Source organism: Somniosus microcephalus, unplaced genomic scaffold (genome assembly GCF_052327205.1).
Source record: "Somniosus microcephalus isolate GS21.2 unplaced genomic scaffold, FLI_Smic_1.0 unresolved_chr1, whole genome shotgun sequence".
Lineage (NCBI taxonomy): Eukaryota > Metazoa > Chordata > Chondrichthyes > Squaliformes > Somniosidae > Somniosus > Somniosus microcephalus.
In genome coordinates, this window is record NW_028225179.1 from 100,801,895 (window position 1) to 100,823,206 (window position 21,312).

The 21,312-nt window shown below is 43.7% G+C and overlaps 1 pseudogene; it reads right to left on the reverse strand.

Annotated features, from left to right (window-relative positions):
- Positions 1 to 19,471, reverse strand: part of LOC147095658 (uncharacterized) — a 170,464-nt pseudogene extending 150,993 nt beyond the window's left edge.
- Positions 19,472 to 21,312: the final 1,841 nt, after the last annotated feature.

Sequence of the window (21,312 nt, forward strand, 5' to 3'; positions counted from 1 at the left end):
TCAATTTTTGGATGATTGAGCAGTTTGTGTTGTTTGGACAGTTTGTGATGATTGGTCATTTTTGGTGATTGGTCAGTTTGTGGTGATTGGTTAGTTTGGGGGTAATATTTCTGTTTGTGTTGATGTTACAGTTTGGTGTGATTGATCAGTTTGAGTTGATGGGTCAGTTTGGGGTGATTGATCAGTTGGGGTGATTGGTCAGTTTGTGGTGATTGGTTAGTTTGGGGGTGATAATTCTGTTTGGGTTGATGTGACAGTTTGGTGTGATTAATCAGTTTGAGTTGATGGGTCAATTTGGGGTGATGGGTCAGTTTTAGGTGAATGATCAGTTTGTGTTAATGGAACAGTCTGGGGTGATTGCTCAGTTTGTGTTGATGGAACAGTTTGGGATGATTGATCAGTTTGAGTTGATGGATCTGTTTGTGGTGATTTGTCAGTTTGGTGATGATTGGTCAGTTTGTGTTGTTTGGACAGTTTGTGATGATTGGTCAGTTTGGGATGCTTGGTCAGTTTGGGGCGATTGGTCAGTTTGTGGTGATTGATCAGTTTGGGGTGATTGTTCTGTTTGTGCTGATGAGACAGTTGTGTGTAATGGGTCAGCTTTTGTTGATGAAACAGTTTGGGCTGATTGCTCAGTTTCTGTTGATTGGTCAGTTTGTGGTGATTTTTCAGTCTGAGGTTGATTGGTCAGATGTGTTGATGTGTCAGTTTTTGTTGATGGTTCAATTTGGGGTTGATCGGTAAATTTGGGCTGGTGGGTCAGTTTGTATATGATTGGTCAGTTTGTGTTGATGGGTCTCTTCGGGGTGATTGGACAGTTTGTGTTGATGCGTCAGTTTGGGCCTGATTGGTCAGTTTGTGTTGTTTGGTCAGTTTGCGATGATTGGTCTGTTCGGGGTGTTTGGTCAGTTTGTATTATTTGGTCAGTTTGTGTTTTTTGGTCAGTTTGGGAGGACTGGTCTGTTTGGGGTGATTGGTTAGTTTGCGTTATTTGGTCAATTTGTGTTGTTGGGTCAGTTTAGGGTGATTGGTCTGTTTGGGGTGATTCGTCAATTTGAGGTGATTGGTCAGTTTGGTGCGATTGTTCAGACTGGGGGAGATTGGTCAGTTTGGGGAGATGGGTCAGTTTTGGTTGAATGGTCAGTTTGTGTTGATGGAACAGTTTGGGGTGATTGATCAATTTGTGTTGATGGAACAGTTTGGGATGATTGATCAGTTTGAGTTGATGAGTCAGTTTGGGGTGATTGGTCAGTTTGGGGTGATTGGCCAGTTTGGTGTGATTGTTCAGACTGGGGGAGATTAGTCAGTTTGGGGTGATGGGTGAGTTTTGGGTGGTTGGTCAGTTTTTGTTGATGCATCAGTTTGGGCCTGATTGGTCATTTTATGATGTTTGGACAGTTTGGGATGATTGGACATTTTATGATGATTGGTCAGTTTGGGGTGATTGATCAGTATGGGGGTGATGGTTCATTTTGCGTTGATGAGTCAGGTGTGTGTGATTGGTCAGCTTGTGTTGATGGAACAGTTTGGGGTGATTGGTCATTTTGTGTTGATGGGTCAGTTTGGGGTAATTGGTTGTTTTGGTATTGATTCTTCAGTTTGTGTTGATGAGGCAGTTTTTGATGATGGGTCAGTTTTGGCTGATAGGTCAATTGTTATTGATTCGTCAGTTTGGGGATGAGTTGTCAGGTTGGCGGCATTGGCCAGTTTGTGGGTGATTGGACAGTTTGTTTTGATGGATCAGTGTGTGTTGATTTGTCAGTTTGGAGATTACAGTTCAGTTTGGGTGATTATTCAGTTTGTTTTGATGGTTCAGTTTGTGGTGATTGGTCAGTTTGGGGGTGATTGGTCAGTTTATGTTGATGTGTCATTTTGGGTGATTGGTCAGTTTGGTTTGACGGGACAGTTTGGGGTGAATGGTCAATTTGTGCTGATGGCACAGATCGGGGAGTTTGGTCAGTTTTTGTTAATGGGTCATTTTGTTTTGATGTTTCAGATTGGCTGATTGGTCATTTTTTGGTGATTAGAAAGTTTGTGGTGTTTATTTATTTTGGGGGTGTTTGATCCTTTTGGGGTGATTGGGCAGTTTGTAGGTAATTGGTCAGTTTGGTGGTGATTGGTAAATTTGTGTTGATTGGTCAGTTTGGGCCTGATTGATCAGTTTTGGCTGGTGGGTGTGTTTGGTCGTGATTTGTCAGTTTCTGTTGATGGGTCAGTCTTTGTTGATGGGTTAATTTGGGGATGATTGGTCAGTTTGGGCTGGGGAGTCAATTTTTATGTGAGTGGGCAGTTTGTGTTGATGGGTCAGTTTGGGGTGATTGGTCAGTTTGGTATTGATTCGTCAGTCTGTGTTAATGAGTCAGTTTTTGATGCTGGTTCAGTTTAGTCTGATAGGTCAATTTTTATTGATTATTCAGTTTGGGGATGATTTGTCAGTTTGGCATCATTGGACAGTTTGTGGGTGATTGGACAGTTTGTTTTGATGGATCAGTTTGTGTTGATTTGTCAGTTTGGAGATGACAGTTCAGTTTGGGGTGATTATTCAGTTTGTTTTGATGGTTCAGTTTGTGGTGATTGGTCAGTTTGTGGTGATTGGTCAGTTTATGTTGATGGGTCATTTTGGGTGATTGTTCAGTTTGGGATGATGTGTCAGTTTGGGTTGAATAGTCAGTTTGTGCTGATGGCTCAGATCGGGGTGATTGATCAGTTTGTGTTGATGGGTCAGTATTTTTTGTTGTTTCAGATTGGGTGATTAGTCATTTTTTGGTGATTGGAAAATTTGGGGTGTTTAATTTTTTGGCGGGTGATTGGTCCTTTTGGGGTGATTGGGCAGTTTGTAGGTAATTGTTCAGTTTGGTGGTGATTGGTAAGTTTGTGTTGATTGGTCAGTTTGGGCCTGATTGATCAGTTTCGGCTGGTGGGTGGGTTTGGGCGTGATTTGTCAGTTTGTTTTGATGGGTCAGCCTTTGTTGATGGGTTAATTTGGGGATGATTGGTCAATTTTGGCTGGGGAGTCAATTTTTATGTGATTGGTCAGTTTTTATTGATGTATCTGTTTGGGGTGATTGGTCAGTTTGTGTTGATGCATCACTTTGGGCCTGATTGGTCAGTTTGTGTTGTTTGGTCAGTTTGGGGTGATTGGTCAGTATGGAGTGATTGGTCAATTTGGGGTGATTGTTCTGTTTGTGTTGATGGGTCAGTTGTGTGTGATTGGTCAGCTTGTGTTGATGGAACAGTTTGGGGTGATTGGTCAGTTTGTGTTGATGGGTTAGTTTGGGGTAATTTGTCATCCAGCTGATCTCTGATGGTTCACAGCTGTCATGAGCCAAAGCCAATTTCCTTTCCAGGCAGCTCCTGTTGCAAATCATCTGCCATCCCCTCTGAACATACTGCCACTGAAGGAAGTATACAGACACGTAAGATATGAAGAATGTAGACACCAAAGCTGGGAATGGTGGAATAAAAAAATATTAGTTTTACAAAAGTATTGTGGATTTTGGACTTCCTGGAGAGATGTATGGTGGACATCTGGGAAGATGTATGTTGGATATCCTGTGCCATGCGAGAAATCTTGGATGCTTCTCATGGCCTGGACGACCACATTTGCAAAAAGTGCCGCCAGCTACAGCAGCTCGAGCTTCGGGTTTCGGAGCTTGAGCGATTCCTGGAGTCACTACAGTGCATCCACAAGGCTGAGAGTTTCGTGGATAGCACGTTTCTAGTGGTGGTCACATCCCATCTTAAGAGTGTGCAGGCAGAATGGGAATGGGTAACTGCCAGACAGAAGAGGAGGACCAGGCAGGAAGTGCAGAAGTCCCCTGAGTGCATCTCGCTCGTTAACAAGTATATAGTTCTGGATACTGGTGAAGGTGATGGTTCTTCTGAGGAGTGCAGCCAGAGCCAAGTCCAAGGCAACATGGGTGATGCAGCTTCACAGGTGGGTAGGAAAGTGAATGGAAGAGCAATAGTGCATGGGGATTCGATAGTTAGGGGAATAGACAGCGTTTCGGCGGCCACAAACGTGAACCAGGATGATATGTTCCCTCCCTGGTACCAGGTACAATGTTGTCACTGAATGGCTGCAGGACATTCTGAGGGTGGAGGGTGAGCAGCCAGAGGTTGTCGTCCACATCTGTACCAACGACATATGTAGAAACATAGAAACATAGAAACATAGAGATAGGAACAGGAGTAGGCCATTCGGCCCTTCGAGCCTGCTCCGCCATTCAATGAGATCATGGCTGATCTTCGTCTGAGATCATAGCTGATCTTACCAGTTCAGTACCCCGTCCCCGCCTTTTCTCCGTAACCCTTAATCCCCTTAGCCTTCAGAAATATATCCAATTCTCTCTTGAAAATATTTATTGAATTAGCCTTCACAGCCCTCTGTGTCAGGGAATTCCACAGGCTCACCACTCTTTGAGTGAAGAAATTCTTCCTCATCTCTGTTTTAAATGATTTGCCCGCTATTTTTAGACTGTGGCCCCTGGTTCTGTGCTCCCCGGCCATTGGAAACATTCTCTCTGAATTCAGCCTGTCCAGGCCTGCCATAATTTTATATGTTTCGATGAGATCCCCTCTCAATCTTCTAAACTCCAGTGAGTACAAGCCCAAACTATTTAATCTCTCTTCGTAGGCCATTCCCGCCATTCCAGGTATCAGCCTGGTGAATCGCCGTTGCACTCTTTCCATGGCAAGAACATCCTTCCGCAGATGGGGCGACCAAAACTGTACACAATACTCCAGATGCGGTCTCACCAGCACCTTGTACAGCTGTAGTAAGGTATCCCTATTCCTATACTCGAACCCCCTTGATATGAAGGCCAACATACCATTTGCCTTCTTGATCGCCTGTTGCACCTGCATGCTCTCCTTCAGTGACTGGTGCACAAGAACACCCAGGTCCCTCTGCACTTCCCCATCTCCCAATCTATTGCCATTTAGATAATAATCTACCCTCCTGTTTTTACCCCCAAAGTGGATAACCTCGCATTTATCCACATTATAGTGCATCTGCCACGTATCCGCCCATTCCCCCAACCTGTCCAAATCGCACTGTAGCCTCCTGACATCCTCATCAGAGCCCACCCCTCCTCCTAGTTTAGTGTCGTCAGCGAATTTGGAAATATTGCATCCAATTCCCTGATCCAGATCATTTATATATATTGTGAACAGCTGGGGTCCCAGGACAGATCCTTGCGGCACCCCGCTGGTCACTGCCTGCCACTCCGAAAACGAGCCGTTTATTCCAACTCTCTGTTTTCTATCCGCCAGCCAGTTCTCTATCCACGTTAATACTTTGCCCCCAATCCCATGAGCCTTAATTTTGCATGATAATCTTTTGTGTGGAACCTTATCGAAGGCTTTCTGGAAGTCAAGGTACACCACATCCACTGGCTCTCCCCCATCTATTTTACCAGTTACTTCCTCAAAAAATTCCAGCAGATTAGTCAAACACGATTTACCCTTTGTAAATCCATGTTGACTCTGTCCGATCCTTTCCCCATTTGTCAAGTGCTCCGCTATTTTATCCTTAATAATGGACTCTAGCATTTTGCCCACAACCGACGTAAGGCTTACTGGTCTATAATTCCCTGCTTTCTCTCTACCCCCCTTTTTAAATATTGGGGTAACATTAGCTACCCTCCAATCCACGGGTACTGTTCCCGAGTCAATGGAGTTCCGGAAGATGATCCTTAGAGCATCTGCTATCTCCAGGGCCACCTCCTTAAGTACCCTAGGATGTAGTTTATCAGGCCCCGGGGATTTGTCGGCCTTCAGTCCCCTCAACTTACCCAACACCATATCCCTAGAGATACTAATTTCTGTCAGCTCCTCCCTCTCATTAGTCCCTATGTTTGCCGATATTCCTGGGAGGTTATTTGTGTCCTCCTTTGTGAATACAGAATCAAAGTATGAGTTTAATTGGTCTGCCATTTCCTTATTCTCCATTATATATTCTCCCGAATCGGACTGCAAGGGACCGACTTGGGATGAGGGCCGGCATGTAGATTATAGGGAGCGAGGAAAGAGATTAAAAAGCAGGACCTCAAAAGTAGTATTTTCTGGATTACTCCCGGTGCCAAATGCTAGTGAGTACAGAAACAGAAGGATAGAGCAGATGAATGCTTGGCTGGAGAGATAGTGTAGGAGGGAGGCCTTTAGATCCCTGATACATTGTTACCGTTTCTGCGGGAGTTGGGACTTGTACAAGCCAGAGAATTTGCACCTCAACAGGACCAGAATCAATATCCTCATGGCAGAGTTTGCTAGTGCTGGTGGGTAGGGTTTAAACTAGATTGGCAGTTGGAAGGGAACCTGAGAGTGGATTCACAAGGGAGAGAATCAAAGCTGGAAATGGATGGCAGGAAATTAGTAAGCGAGTTTGGTAGGCAGAGGAAGCAAAGGCTAGAAAATAGACAGCAAGGGAGTTTGGCAGTGCTAAATGGTATAGACTTCAGTGCATGGAGTCTAGGGAATAAAGCAGATGAGCTAAGGGCACAGATAGACACATGGGATTATGATACTATAGCTATTACTGAGACATGGCTGAAAGAAGGGCATGAATGGCAGCTCAGCATTCCTGGTTACAGGCTTTTCAGACGAGATAGAGAGGGGGATGAAAAAGTTGGGCAGTCGCATTATTGATTAAAGAATCAATTACAGCTGTTAGCAGGAAGGATATCTTAGAAGGATCATCAATTGAGGCCTTATGAGTTGAACTGTAAAACAAAGAAGAGGCAATCACACTGCTGGGAGTTTACTATAGACATCCGAACAGTCAGAGGGAGATAGAAGAGCAAATATGTAGGCACATTTCTCAGACGTGCAAAAATAGGGCAGTAATAGTAGGGGATTTCAACTCCCCATTATTAACTGGGATAGAATTAGTGTGAATGGTATAGAGGGAGCAGAATTCTTATAACCATTCAGGAGAACTTTCTTAGCCAGTACGTAGCAAACCCAGCAAGAAAGGGGGCGTTTCTGGACCTATTTTTATGGAATGCATCAGGTTAGTTGAAAGGGTATCAGTGGGAGAGCATATTGGTGGTAGTGATCATAATCCAGTTAAATTTAGGGAAGAAATGGAAAAGGACAAGAAAGGACCAGGAATAAAATTTCTCAGTTGGGCAAAAGCTAGGTTTACTCAGCTGAGAGGTGATTTAGCCAAAGTGGACTGGAGACAGAAACCTGAAGGTAAATCAATGTCAGAGCAGGGGAATGCAGTCAAGGAGGAGATAGTGAGGGTTCGGTGCAAGCATGTTCCCTTAAAGAAAAAGGGAGGGATTAAAACATCTAGAGCTCCCTGGGGGTCAAGGGGCATACAGGGATAGATAAATTTTAAATTTAAAGATGTTTTATAAATACATTAAGAGCAAGAGGATAACTAAAGTAAGAGTAGGGCGTATTAGAGTACGTAAAGGTAACCCGGGTGTGGAAGCAGAAGACATGGATATGGTTCTTACTGAATACTTTGCGTCTGTTTTCACGAAAGCGAGAGAAGATGCAGACATTGCAATCATGGAGAAGGAGTCTGAAATATTAAATGCAATAAACAAAGTGAAAGAGGAAGCATTAAGGGGTTTAGCAGTTTTGAATGTGGATGAATCCTCAGTCCCGGATATAATGCATCCCAGACTGTTAAGAGAAGTAAGAGAGGAGATAGCAGAGGCTCTGAACATTATTTTCCAATCCTCTCTGGCTGCAGGTGTGATGCCAGAGGACTGGGGGACTGCTAAAGTGGAACCGTTGTTTTCAAAGGTAGAACGGGATAAACCGAGTAATTAGAGGGCAGTCAGCCTAATCTTGGTGGTGGGAAAATTATTGGCAAAAATTCTGAGGGACAGGAATAATCTTCATTTAGAAAGTCACGGATTTATCAGGGTCAGTCAGCATGGATTTGTTAAGGGAAGGTTGTGTCTGACTAACTTGATTGAATTTTCTGAGGAGGTAACAAGGAGGGTCGAATAGGCTACTGTGTTTGATGTAGCCTAGTTGTATTTTAGCCAGACTTTTGATAAAGTCCTGCATGGCAGACTGGTCAGGAAAGAAAGGGTAATTGTCGAAGGGTATTTTTGTGACAGGATGTTTTTTTCCAGTGGGTTTCTGCAGGGCTCAGTACTGGGTCCTCTGCTTTTTGTGTTATATATCAATGATTTGGACTTGAATGTAGGAAGTATGATTAAGAAGTTTGCAGGTGATACAAAAATTGTCCGTTTGGTTGATAATGAAGTAGAAAGCTGCAGTCAGCAGGAAGATATCAATGGACTGGTCAGGTGGGCAGAGCAGTGGCAAATGGAATTCAATCTGGAGAAGTGTGAGGTAATGCATTTGGGGAGGGCAAACAAGGCAAGGGAATACACTATAAATGGTGGGACGCTGAGAAGTGCCGATGAACAGAGGGACCTTGGAGTGAATGTCCATGGAAACCTGAAGGTAGCAGGACAGGTAGATAAATTGGTTAAGAAGGCATACAGGATACTGTCCTTTATTAGCCGAAGCACAGAATATAAGAGCAGGGAGTTTATTCTTGAACTGTACAAAACACCAGTTAGGCAACAACTAGAATACTGCATGCAGTACTGGTCATCACATTACAGGAAGGTTGTGATTGTACTAGAGGGGGTGCAGAAGAGATTTACGAGGATGTTGCCTGGGCCGGGGAATTTTAGCTATGAGGAAAGATTGGATAGGCTGGGGTTGTTTTTCTTTGGAAAACAGGAGGCTGAGGGAAGACCTAATTGAGGTGCACGGAATTATGAGGGGCCTAGAAAAAGTGGATAGGAAGGCCCTATTTCCCTCAGCAGAAGGGTCAATAACCAGGGAGCATAGATTTAAAGTAATTAGTCAGAAGTTTAGAGGAGGTTTGAAGAGAATTATTTTCCTTCATAGGATGGTGGGGATCTGGAACTCACTGCCTGACATGATGGTAGAGGCAGTACCTACAATGCTATGGAAAAAGTGGGATTAGAGTGGATAGCTCTTTGTCGGCCGACACGAACAAGATGGCCGAAAGGCCTCCTTTGTGCTGTAAATTTCTATGATTCTATGATCAACCCTGTCCAACCCAATCATAATTTTAAGGACAGTAAATTTTAATGCTGCGGCAGTGGCGAGAGGAGAAAGAGCGGCCTGAGAGCGGACCTGAATTAAAGCAGTGGCAGCTGGATGCGGCGATTCAAAAACATCAAAGAGTGACGTCACAGGAGAGCATGTAGTTGATTGGTTGGTATGTATTACCGCTCTTTTGTGCTCTCTAAGTTAGGGAAGAGGGTACATTAAGAGCTGAGAAACTGTAGCTTGCTAGTAGTTATTTAATTAATAACTTAAACTAAACAGAATAATCAAACAATTAAATCTAAAATGTAAAATAACAACAGAAAATGTTGAAAAACCTCAGCAGGCCAGGCAACATCCGTGGAGAGACAAATGGAGTCATTTTATAAGGTCAAAATCCTTCATCTGGACTGAAAAAGCACAGGAAATGAAAAAGATTAAAAGGCCAGTTTGGGGGATGGGAAATGGGGATGGGGGTGTTCCCTCGTCCCCATTTCCCAGCCCCCAAACTGACCCTTTAATCTGTTTCATTTCAAGTGATTTTTCAGTCCTGGCGAAGGATTTCGACCTTAGAAATTGACTCTACTTCTCTCTCCACGGATGTTGCCTGGCGTGCTGAGTTTGTACAGCAAGTTCTGTTGTTATTTCGGATTTCCAGCATCCGCAGTATTTTGCTATAAAACTAAAATATATACTTTGATTACAATACTTAATTGATTAATTAATTAATTAATAAAACATGGTTAGAGGTGTCAGGGCAGGTGTTGTGTAGTAACTGCAGCATGTGGGAGTTTGTGGAGAGCATCGCGATCCTTAGTAACCATATCTGCAGTAAATGTCAGCAACTCGAGGACATTCGGCTCATAATGATTGAGCGGGAGTTCGAGCTGCAGATATCAGGGGTGGGAAGAGTTAACTGGACACTTTGTTCCAGGAGGCAGTCACTCCCTTTAGGTTAAGTAGTACTTTAAAGTTCGTCAGTGGTCAAGGACAGGAGTGTGTGACTGCGAATCAGGAATGTATGGGGACCCAGGATGTAGTGATGGAGCAGCCTCAGCACTGGACCTTTTCCAACAGGTATGAGGTACTTTCTCCCTGCATGGATGAGGACAAGGACTGCAGTGAGAATGGGTAAACTGTTCACGGCACTGGGGTACAGGCAGCCATCCAAGTGAGGGAGAAGGAAGGAAGGAGGTAGTAGTAGGGCAAAGTATATTTAGGGGGATATAAACTGTTCTCTGCAGCCACTAAAGAGAGTCCCGAAGGATGTGTTGGCTGCCCGGTGTCAGGGTTAAGGCTATCTCCTCACAGATGAAGAAGGATTTGGAGTGGGAGGGGGAGGATCCAGTTCTCGTGGTCCATGTAGGAATCAATGACATAGGCTGAACTGAGGATGAGCTTCTGATGAGGGAGTTTGAGGAGCTAGGGTCTAAATTAATAAACAGAGCCACAAGGGTAATAATCTCTGGATTACTATCTGAGCCACTAAAAAATTGACAAGGGTCAAGCAGATCAGAGAGGGAAATGCGTGGATCAAAGTGTGGTGTGGGAAAAAGGAGTTTCACTTCATGGGGCACTGGCACCAGTACGGGGGAAAGAGGGAGATGTTCCCTCGGGATGGGCTCCAATTAAACCGGGCTGGGACCAGAGTCCTGGAGAATCATATAACTTGGGCTGTCGATAGGGTTTGAAACTAAAAACAAGGGGGTCGTCAGTTGAGGTGAAATTTAGAAATCAAAACAGAAAGGTCAAGGCAAAAGAGAAGTGTAGTTACTGGGTAAAAATAAGCGTGACAGGAAGGGACAGAGAGTTAAATGGTAGCATTGCAGCAGAGACTAAGGTAAAAGCAGGGAAAAATTGTAAAAAAAATAAATGAAAGGCCTTTTAATTGAATGCACGAAGCATTCGTAACAACATACACGAACTAGTGGCACAAATAGAGATAAATGGGTTTGATCTAATAGCCATTACAGAGATGTAGTTGCAAGGTGGCCAAGGCTGGGAACTAAATATTCCAAGGTACTTGATGTTTCAAAAAGTCAGGCAGAATGGAAGAGAAGTCGGTGTAGCCGTGATAATAAAGGATGTCATAAGGAGAGTAGCAAGAAAGGATCTCGGCTCAGAAGATCAGAAAGTAGAATCAGTATAGTGGAGATAAGGGATAACAAGGGGCAGAAAACATTGGTCGGAGTAGGATATAGCCCACCAACATTACCTATACCGTTGGACAGAATATTAATCAAGAAATAGTAGGAGCTTGCAACAAACGCAATACAATCATCTTCGGGAACTTTAATCTTCATATAGACTGGACAAATCAAATTGACAAAGGCAGTCTGGAGGACGGGTTCATGGAATGCATTCGAGAAAGTTTCCTAGTACAATATGTCATGGAACCAACAAGGGGACAGGCTGTTTTACACCATGTATTTTGTAATGAGCGAGGGTTAATTAGCAATCACATAGTAAAGGATCGTATGGTGCGGAGTGATCATAATATGGTAGAATTTAACTTTACTTTTGAGAGTGACTTGCCTCAGTTCGAAACTAGATTCTTAACCTTCAATGAAGCCAACTACATAGGTATTAAGGGCGAGTTGGCTAAGGTAGATTGGAAAAATAGATTCGAAAAGATGGTGGTAGAGAAGCAGCGGCTAGGATTTGAAGAAATATTTCATAATTCACGGCAAAAATACATTCGATTGCAAAACAAAGACTCCACTGGACAAGTCATCGAACCGTGGCTACCTAAAGACGTTACGGAAAGCATTAGATTGAAAGAAGAATCTTATAATGTTGCAAAGAAGAATAGTAAGCCTGAGGATTGGGAGAGTTTCAGAAAACAGCAAAGGTTGAATAAAAAATAGATAGAAAGGGAACAAATAGAATACGAGAAAAAGCTAGCAAGAAATATGAAAACAGATTGTAAGAGCTTCTACAAGGATGTAAAAATGAGGAGTGTATCGCAAGTAAACATTTGTCCCTTCCAGGCTGAGCCAGGAGAAATTATTATGGGGAATAACGAAATGTCATAAACATTACTCAAAAATTTTGTATTTGTCTTCACAGTAGAAGACAAAAAGAGCCTACCAAAAATGATGCAGAACCAAGGGTCGAGTGAGAGTGAGGAACTTAATGTAATTACTATAAGTAGATAAAAGGTATTAGAGAAACCATTGGGACTAAAACCCCCTGAAACTGATGGCCTACATCCTAGGGTTCTAAAAGAGGTGGCTGAAGAGATAGTGGATTCATTGGTTTTGATCTTCCAAAATTCCCTAGATTCTAGAATGGTCCCAGCGGATTGGAAGATCGCAAATGTAACACCACTATTCAGGAAAGGAGAGAGACAAAAAAACAGGGAACTACAGTGTAGTGATCAATAGCATGTCATTCTATAGTGGACACTAGGTGGAGCTGTGTAGAGCTGTATGTATAAGACTACACTACCCAGCTGTATGATATTAAGACTACATTACCCATGAGGCACTAGGCTACCCAGAAGGCAACAGTCAAGATGGCAGCCTGCAAACAGGAGCACACATGGAAGCCTCTACAGATACTGTACCTAGAGAACGTGTACTGAATAAATAACTAGCTAGAAGCTAGCTGTGTTCATAATAAGAATGTCTAGTTATTAATGAACATAACATGGTACCAGGAGTGGGGTCTGATGAGCGTCGGCATCGGGCGCCTTAACGCAGCATTCGGTTCATCCCACAGCACCAGTTCTGCTTACCAAAAGTGGCCCATTAGGCACTCGCATTCCACGCCCGGCTCCAAGCCAGCGATTCGGGATTCTTACCCATTTAAGGTTTGAGAATAGGTTGAGATCGTTTCGGCCCCAAGACCTCTAATCATTCGCTTTACCAGATAAAACTGCGTGTGGATGAGCACCAGCTATCCTGAGGGAAACTTCGGAGGGAACCAGCTACTAGATGGTTCGATTAGTCTTTCGCACCTATACCCAGGTCGGACGACCGATTTGCACGTCAGGACCACTACGGACATCCACCAGAGTTTCCTCTGGCTTCGCCCTGCCCAGGCATAGTTCACCATCTTTCGGGTACCATCACGTACGCTCGTGCTCCACCTCCCCGCCGGAACGGGTGAAGAAGCCTGCACCAGAGCAGGAAGCAGTTCCGGTGGATACTCCTTCTTCCCTCAGGCCAATCTTTGGTGTTCCATTAGCCGAGGCTGCTGAGAGGACTATGCTGTATGATGGGATCCAGCTGCCAGCAGTTTTTCGAGAGTGCATTGACTATATTGAGATTTATGGCATGAAGAGTGAAGGAAACAGTGAAACCCTCTCCAAGCAAAGATCGCAAGGAGACCTCGATCTATACAAGAGCAGATTGATGACAATGCCGCAACTGCATCTTGTCATTCACCGCCAGAACAATCTCATGAAGACACATCAGACTTACCCGTGTTGAGATGATCCACACGTGAAGTAAAAGAGCCTGATAGACTTAATCTTTGAGTACAATGTAAAGCTTTGAAAATGTGTTGACTGTTTTGAAAATGTGTATGTTTATAGAGCACTAACAAAAGTGTTACTGATATTATCTTTATTGTTTTCTTGAAAGTTGATTGATATTGATTTTCTTAAACCTCAAAGAAAGGGGGATGCAGTGATCAATAGCATGTCATTCTATAGTGTACACTAGGTGGAGCTGTGTAGAGCTGCATGTATAAGACTACACTACCCAGTTGTATGATATTAAGACTACATTACCCATGAGGCACTAGGCTACCCAGAAGGCAACAGTCAAGATGGCAGCCTGCACACAGGAGCACACGTGGAAGCCTCTACAGATACTGTACATAGAGAACGTGTATTGAATAAATAACTAGCTCGAAGCTAGCTGTGTCTATAATAAGAATGTCTAGTTATTAATGAACATAACATACAGGCCAGTTAGCCTGACATCAGTAGTCGGGAAAATGCTGGAATCCATTGTTAAGGAAATAGTATCAGGGCACTTAGAAAATCATAAGGGCCGAGCAGCATCGATGGGGAGAGAGAGGGAGGGCAGAGCGCACAGGGTACAGCCGGTGTTCAGGGGCCGAGCAGCATCGGAGAGATGGAGAGAGAGACATGCAGAAACCCGCAATGCGCCGCCATTGCCATGAGAACCGGCAGCAGCGGGAGAGGAAGGAAAGTGTGGGAGACGCCATTTTAAGCCATTGGGGGATGCCATTTTAAACCACACCCAAAATGCTGAAGAGTGGCAGTATCACCGCATTTGACAATGAAGTCGAAGATTGGACTACATATGGCAAACGAATAGAGGTGTACTGCAAGGCAAATGAGGTGTCAGATGAAAAGAAAGCATCGGTATTGTTGAATTTAATGGGTGCAAAGACATATGGGTTATTGTGAAATCTAGTAACCCCAACGAAGCCAATGGAAAAGAGTTTTGAAGACATAGTAACGGTACTGAAGGAACATTTAAACCCCACACCACTGCTGATAGCAGAAAGATTCAAGTTTCACAAACGGAACCAGCATAAGGATGAAAGCTATGCTGATTAGTTCTCAGAACTGCGCAAACTATCAAAACACTGCCAGTTTGGAGTGGGACTGGCAGATACCTTAAGGGACAAGTTTGTGTGTGGGCTTCAAAGTGAAGGAACCCAGAAACGGCTTTTATCTGAAAAGGACCTTACGCTGGAAAAGGCTTTCAGCATTGCAGTATCATATGAAGCAGCAGCACGGGGCGCTGCAGAGTTACAACAGAGACCGCAAGAATATGGCAAAAACGAAATGTCATATGGAACAGAGAAGTGCTATCGCTGCGGCAGAACAACACACGACCAGAATGATTGCTGGTTCAAAGACAAAGTGTGCAGAGAGTGTGGAAAAGTAGGACACATAGCACGAGTCTGCAGGTCGGGAAATAAAACGAGCAATAAGAAACCGACCAAAGGAAAGTACAAGAAGGTACATAAGATAATGGAGAATAGCTCAGATGAACAAAAGAGTGAAAACAACTCCGAAAGCAGGTAACTGAAATGTCTGAAACTACATAATGTGATCACAACAGAGGATCACCGAACCATAGCAGGAGTCCAGGTAAAGATGGAATTGGACACAGGATCAGCCCTAACAGTCATAAACCGACGGGACTACGAGCGGCTATTCTCACGATACCCTTGAGAGACACAAAAATTATTTTGAACACGTTCACGGGGCAAAACGTCTACCCCAAAGGAAAATTAAGGGTGACCGTTATATATAATGGTAAGGAAGCACCAAAACTAGACCTGTATGTATTGCAAGATGGAGGACCACCATTACTGGGACATGAATGGATCCGGGAAATACAACTGGATTGGCATTCCATACAGGCACTGACTGTGGCTGACAAAAAGGATGATGACATCACACCTGGGCGACTGTCAAAGATCCTAACTGATGTGAAAGAAGTGTTCCAGCAAGGACTCGGGACATTAAAAGGCACGACAGCGACAATTAAAATTGAAGAAAATTAAGTCCAAATTTTTAAGGCCTGACCGATACCTTATGCGATCCACCCAGCAATCGAAGCAGAGCTGGAGAGTCTGGAACATTCAGGGATACTGTCCAAGGTAGACTGGAGCGATTGGGCTACACCCATCGTTCCTGTGATGAAAAAGTCGTTGAGCAGCATGCCTGGGGAACCAAGGAAGGTTCGCATCCGTGGGGACTTTAAGGTAACAGTGAACCCAGTCCTTCACACCGTACAATATCCACTTCCGCGGATTGAAGATATTTTCGCCTCGCTACGTGGAGGGAAACGTTTCACTAAGATTGATCTGGCCCAGGCGTATCTGCAAATGGAGGTAGAAGAAGCATCAAAAAAGTACCTCACAATCAACACCCATAAAGGTCTCTACCAATACAACCGGCTGTTATTCGGGGTAGCATCAGCTCCGGCTATTTGGCAGAGGGCAATGGAACAAGTCCTGCAAGGGATCCCAGGGACCCAGTGTTATTTGGACGACATCCTGGCAACGGGCGAAAATGAAAGTGATCACCTTGCCAACCTGGAATATGGGCTCCGAGCTAGCCGCCCCAAATGCGAGTTTTTTAGAAAACGGATCTTGTATTGTGGCCACGTTATCGATAAAGAGGGGTTACATAAGTCCCCAGAGAAGATTGAGGCAGTAGTCAAGGCTCCAGCACCGGAAAATGTGTCACAACTGAGGTCGTTCCTCAGGCTGGTAAACTACTACCATACGTTCTTGCCAAATGTGTCTACAATACTACACCCACTGAACACCCTACTGCAAACTGGGGTGCCATGGAAGTGGAGTGACGAATGTAGACGAGCTTTCCAGAAGAGCAAATCAATAATCACATCAAAAGAGGTATTGGCCCATGACAACCCAGCATTACCAATTCGGTTGGCATGTGATGCGTCACCCTACAGCATTGGAGCGGTGTTGTCGCACCAATTCTCGGATGGCTCAGAGAGGCCAATAGCCTTTGCGTCACGATCACTAACCTCAGCCGAGTGTAACTACGCCCAGAATGACAGGGAGGCCCTCAGCCAAGTGTGGGGAGTGAAAAAATTCAATTACTATCTGCACGGGCAGAAATTCACCTTGCTGACTGATCACCAGCCTCTTGTCTCCATTTTTAATCCAAAGAAGGGCGTTCCGGTGATGACTGCGCAACGACTACAAAGATGGTCACTTTTTCTAGGGGCAAACAAATATGAAATTGAATATAAGGGCACGAAACAGCATGGAAATGCTGATGGGCTATCACGCCTGCCACTGCCTACTGCGGAGGAAGTACCAGCAGTGGATCCTGTCGAAATATTCCATTCAACTATAGTTGAATACCTACCAGTAACTAATGCTTGTATCGAAAACGAAACCCGAAATGACCCGACACTGTCTCGGGTATATGATTTGATGGTGAAGGGATGGCCTGCACATGGCGACTCATTGTTGCCAGCATTCTCGACAAGGAGAGAACAGCTGTCAGTGTGCCGGGGACATTGATGTGTGGATCCCGAGTGGTAATTCCACCCAATTTAAGGGATAGAGTGCTCAATGAGCTTCATGAGGGTCATCTGGGAGGGGTAAGAATGAAAAGCCTAGCCAGGGCTTATGTGTGGTGGCTAGGAATTGATAAACAAATTGAGGACCTGACCAAGAGCTGCTCAGGATGCCAGAAAGTCCAAAATGCACCACCACAGGCCCATCTACACCCATGGGAGTGGCCCTCATCTCCATGGCAACGGGAGCATATTGATTTTGCTGCTCCATTCATGGACTCAATGTTTTTATTAGCCGTGGATGCGCACTCGAAATGGCCTGAGGTCATCAAAATGTCCTCCGCCACCACGGAGAAAACAATTGCGGTCCTACGGACTATTTTTGCCAGGAATGGCTTGCCAGAACAGATTTGCTCCGACAATGGACCACAGTTTGTGTCCGAAGAGTTCCGGAGGTTCATGAAAATGAATTGGGTAAGGCATTACACATCCGCCCCGTATCACCCAGCCACAAATGGATTGGCTGAGAGGTTCGCACAAACCTTTGAGAAGGCAATAAAGGCTATGTACAATGAGAACATTCCACTGCAGCACAAGGTGGACAATTTCCTGTTCGCCTACCGGAATGCGACACATGCAGTCACCAACCAGGCCCCAGCCATAATGTTCTTTAACCAAAGTTTAAGATCTCGCCTGGATTTGCTCAGACAAAACGTACAAAGAGATGTTAAGAGTAAAAAATTCCAGCACATCCATGAGAAGCCAACAGGGAGCTTCAATTTAGGGTAACCAGTCTTGGCCCGCGACTATCGAACAGATAAATGCCAGCCAGGAACTATATGCACACGGCAGGGCCCACTAATATACACAGTGGGCGTTGGGGAGAGCATCGTGAGACGCCATGCTAACCAGATCCTAGAGTCACAGGAACAAGTTAACCCCATGCCTCGCCCATACGTACCTGGTGATGAACCCGATGTACAGGTAGCATCAACCCCAGAAACAGTAGCATTGGAAGCTGATGAACCAATCAACGACAGGGGGCCAGTATCACCTCCGCAACAAGAGCAAGACACTCAGGAAAGGCACTATCCAGAAAGGATCAGGAAGTTTCCCCAATAACTGAATTTATAAATAGACTATTTTCAGCTAATGTTGCATGTTAAAATTGTTAATTTTAATTAGTTTGATATGTAATTGTTAAATGAGTGTTATGGTACTGTTAATCTAAAAGGGGAGGAATTGTGATGTATGTACCTTTAAGGGGGGGAACTACTTTTTACAGCTCATATATACTGTAGTACCGGCAGTGGCCACACCTGTATATAATGTTGAGTAGTAATCTCTACAGATCAGTTGCAGTCTGAGCCATGTTGAGTAAACATCATTTCTACCGTTCCCCGCAGTCTGTGTCTGATTATACATGGACGTAACAGAGTACTTTGCACAGTTTTTGTCTCCTCATCTAAGGAAGGATATACTTGCCTTGGAGGCGGTGCAACAAAGGTGCACTAGATTGATTCCTGGGATGGGAGTGATGTCCAATGATGAGAAATTGTGTAGAATGAGCCTATACCCTCTGGAGTTTAGAAGAATGAGAGGTGACCTCATTGAAACATATAAGATTCATAAGGGGATTGACAGGGTAGATGCTGAGAGGTTGTTTTCCCTGGCTGGATTGTCTAGAACTAGGTGGCATAGTCTCAGGATAGTGGTTAGGCCATTTGAGACAGAGCTGATGAGCAATTTCTTTACTCAGAGAATGGTGAATCTTTGGAATTCTCTGCCCCAGAGGGCTGTGAATGCTGAGCCTTTGAGTATAGTCAAGGCTGAGGTAGGTAGATTTTTTGCGTCTGTGTCATTCAAGGTTATGAATATCGGGCGGAAAAGTAAAGTTGAGTTCGATGATCAGCCATGATCTTATTGAATGGCGGAGCAGAATCGAAGAGCCATTTGACCTTCTCCTGCTCTTTTTCTTATGTTCTCTTTTTTCTTATATTCTTATGTTCTTATCTCGCAGATTACCTATATGTCTTCCCTTTTCTAATTAAGAAAGCCCCAAACTGTTTATTATTTCGATAGCTGCAATTGCTCCATTCTGGTATCAGCCTTGTAAATCATGTTTACTCGTTCTCCAGTGCTTCGATGCCCATTTTATAGTATGGAGCCCGAAACTGAGCAAAGTGCGGCCTGACCACGGGCCTATACAAATATAACAGAACTTCATTACTATTGAATTCTGTACTCCTGTAAATACACCCCAGCACTTTGTCAGCATTTTTAATTGCTTTGGTGACATGTGATGTTGCTTTTAATGATAGGTTCGCCTGCATCCCTAGACCCCTTTGCTCTTCTACCCCATACAGTTTCTTATTTTTTTTGGATTAGCTGTTGTTTATACCTTTCCTACCGAAGTTCATTATCTCACAATTATTTATGTTAAAGTTAATTTGCCAGTAACTGACTAGTCTGCAAGTTAATTTAATATTTGTTGAATTGTGTATTCCCTTGTGTATATTGAATCAAATTTTTCAAATTATGTTGAAGTAAAATCAATGTAAAAACATATTTGAAGTTAATTTGCCAGAAAGATAATTTCGGCTTCGTTCTTTATTTTATAATTAAATATATCTCAGAGGAAATTCCCTGTTTAAAGCACTTACTCGCTGAGTTGTTTCTATTTGTTCAGTTTAGTATGTTTACCTGACGATTGTATGTACAGTTGTATTCTTAAAACAAACATTCGTCAACTTAACTTGATTTTTTTGCCACTTCTGCATTCCAATATTCACAAGCCATCAGTATAAAACATTTTAACGTTTATTTTATTGGATCTTTGAAATAAAAAGATACGTTGAACAGTTATGTATTTATTCAACATTTGTCTGTAAAAGCAGTCAGTTTTTGTTAAAGTCTGAAACGCTTACTTATTTTTCAAAGAGCCGCTAATAAAACTACAGAGAGATTTCTGACAAAGTTAATTTCACATACATGGCCATCCACCAAAATGTTGTCAGATCCTGGGATTCTCCCAATCCCTCAAATGGTGCCAAGCACTTCGTCCTGCTCACTCGCCAGAAAACAGATTCCATACATCATTTCTGCAAGACTCCGGTTCTACCTCTGCGGCACTGGCAAAGGAAAGGTTTCTCCAGGAAACAATTATTCCCGTTCCCAGTTCGGCTTATACCCAAGCACCCTCCCCCCAGTGTTTATTAATCTCAGACGTGCTACCACAGCGCTGCAGAACCCGGGGCCATCACTTTGTCCTGACACACCTCAGCACACCGACTGCAAAATTGCTGCATTTAATCCTAGATCCATAATCTGATTTTTCTAAATCTACAAATCGTGTCCCAGCTTTACTAAATGTTAGATATCTGCCTCCATTGGGCAAAACCTAAGCTCACCCACTACCCTGCATGTGAGCCACAGGACTCCCAACCAGCGTTCTGATATTCTAAAACACCACCATTGTTACCACAATCTATCCCACCATCGTCCTTCAAGCATAGTTCAAAACTGACCACACACCCTCAACAGTAACATTAAGTGGCAGAGTCAGTGCTTCATCGTGTTATCTCTTCTCAATCACTTCATTGTGTGCTAGGTGGTAAACAGGTAAGACATGAATTCAGATCCTAGTGCACGATTTTTTAAACAAGAAACAATACCACGGATTCCGTATTTTACCAGGAATGAACAGAATCAGTATATTATTGCCTGAATACAATTAAAAAACAAGGACATCATGTAATACATTTTTCTTACTCAGTAACCTGAAACCAGTAGCAGTGAGATTATGTAATGATTCTTAATCAGCTTATCCCCTCTGTAATACTCAATTACCATGCCCGGGGCTTGCAGTTTCCCTGCTCTCGAAGTAGCAAGCCCGGTCCAGCTGTCCGCCATTTTTTCATTTTAATTGTAAATAAAATCAGTTTGGTGAGTGTAGACACAGGGAACTCCAGCCTATAGGTTGTCACTGAGGTTGAGCAATTCGACGGAAAGTTACTCTGTACACATTTCTAATGAACAATTTTGGTCCATTTGAAGGACTGTAATTGGAGTAATTTTAGTTTTGGATGATAGTGGTGCAAAATTCTATCATTTTAGACACCCATTATTCACCACTTCCTGTTTCCTTTGCATTTCAGCCAATGCTGCCTGGCGTGCAGTCAATTCGATATCGGCCCCTTTGCATTCATAGCCACAGTTAAAATGATTCCTTTGCTGTTTTAATTCAGTGAAGCCATTTAAC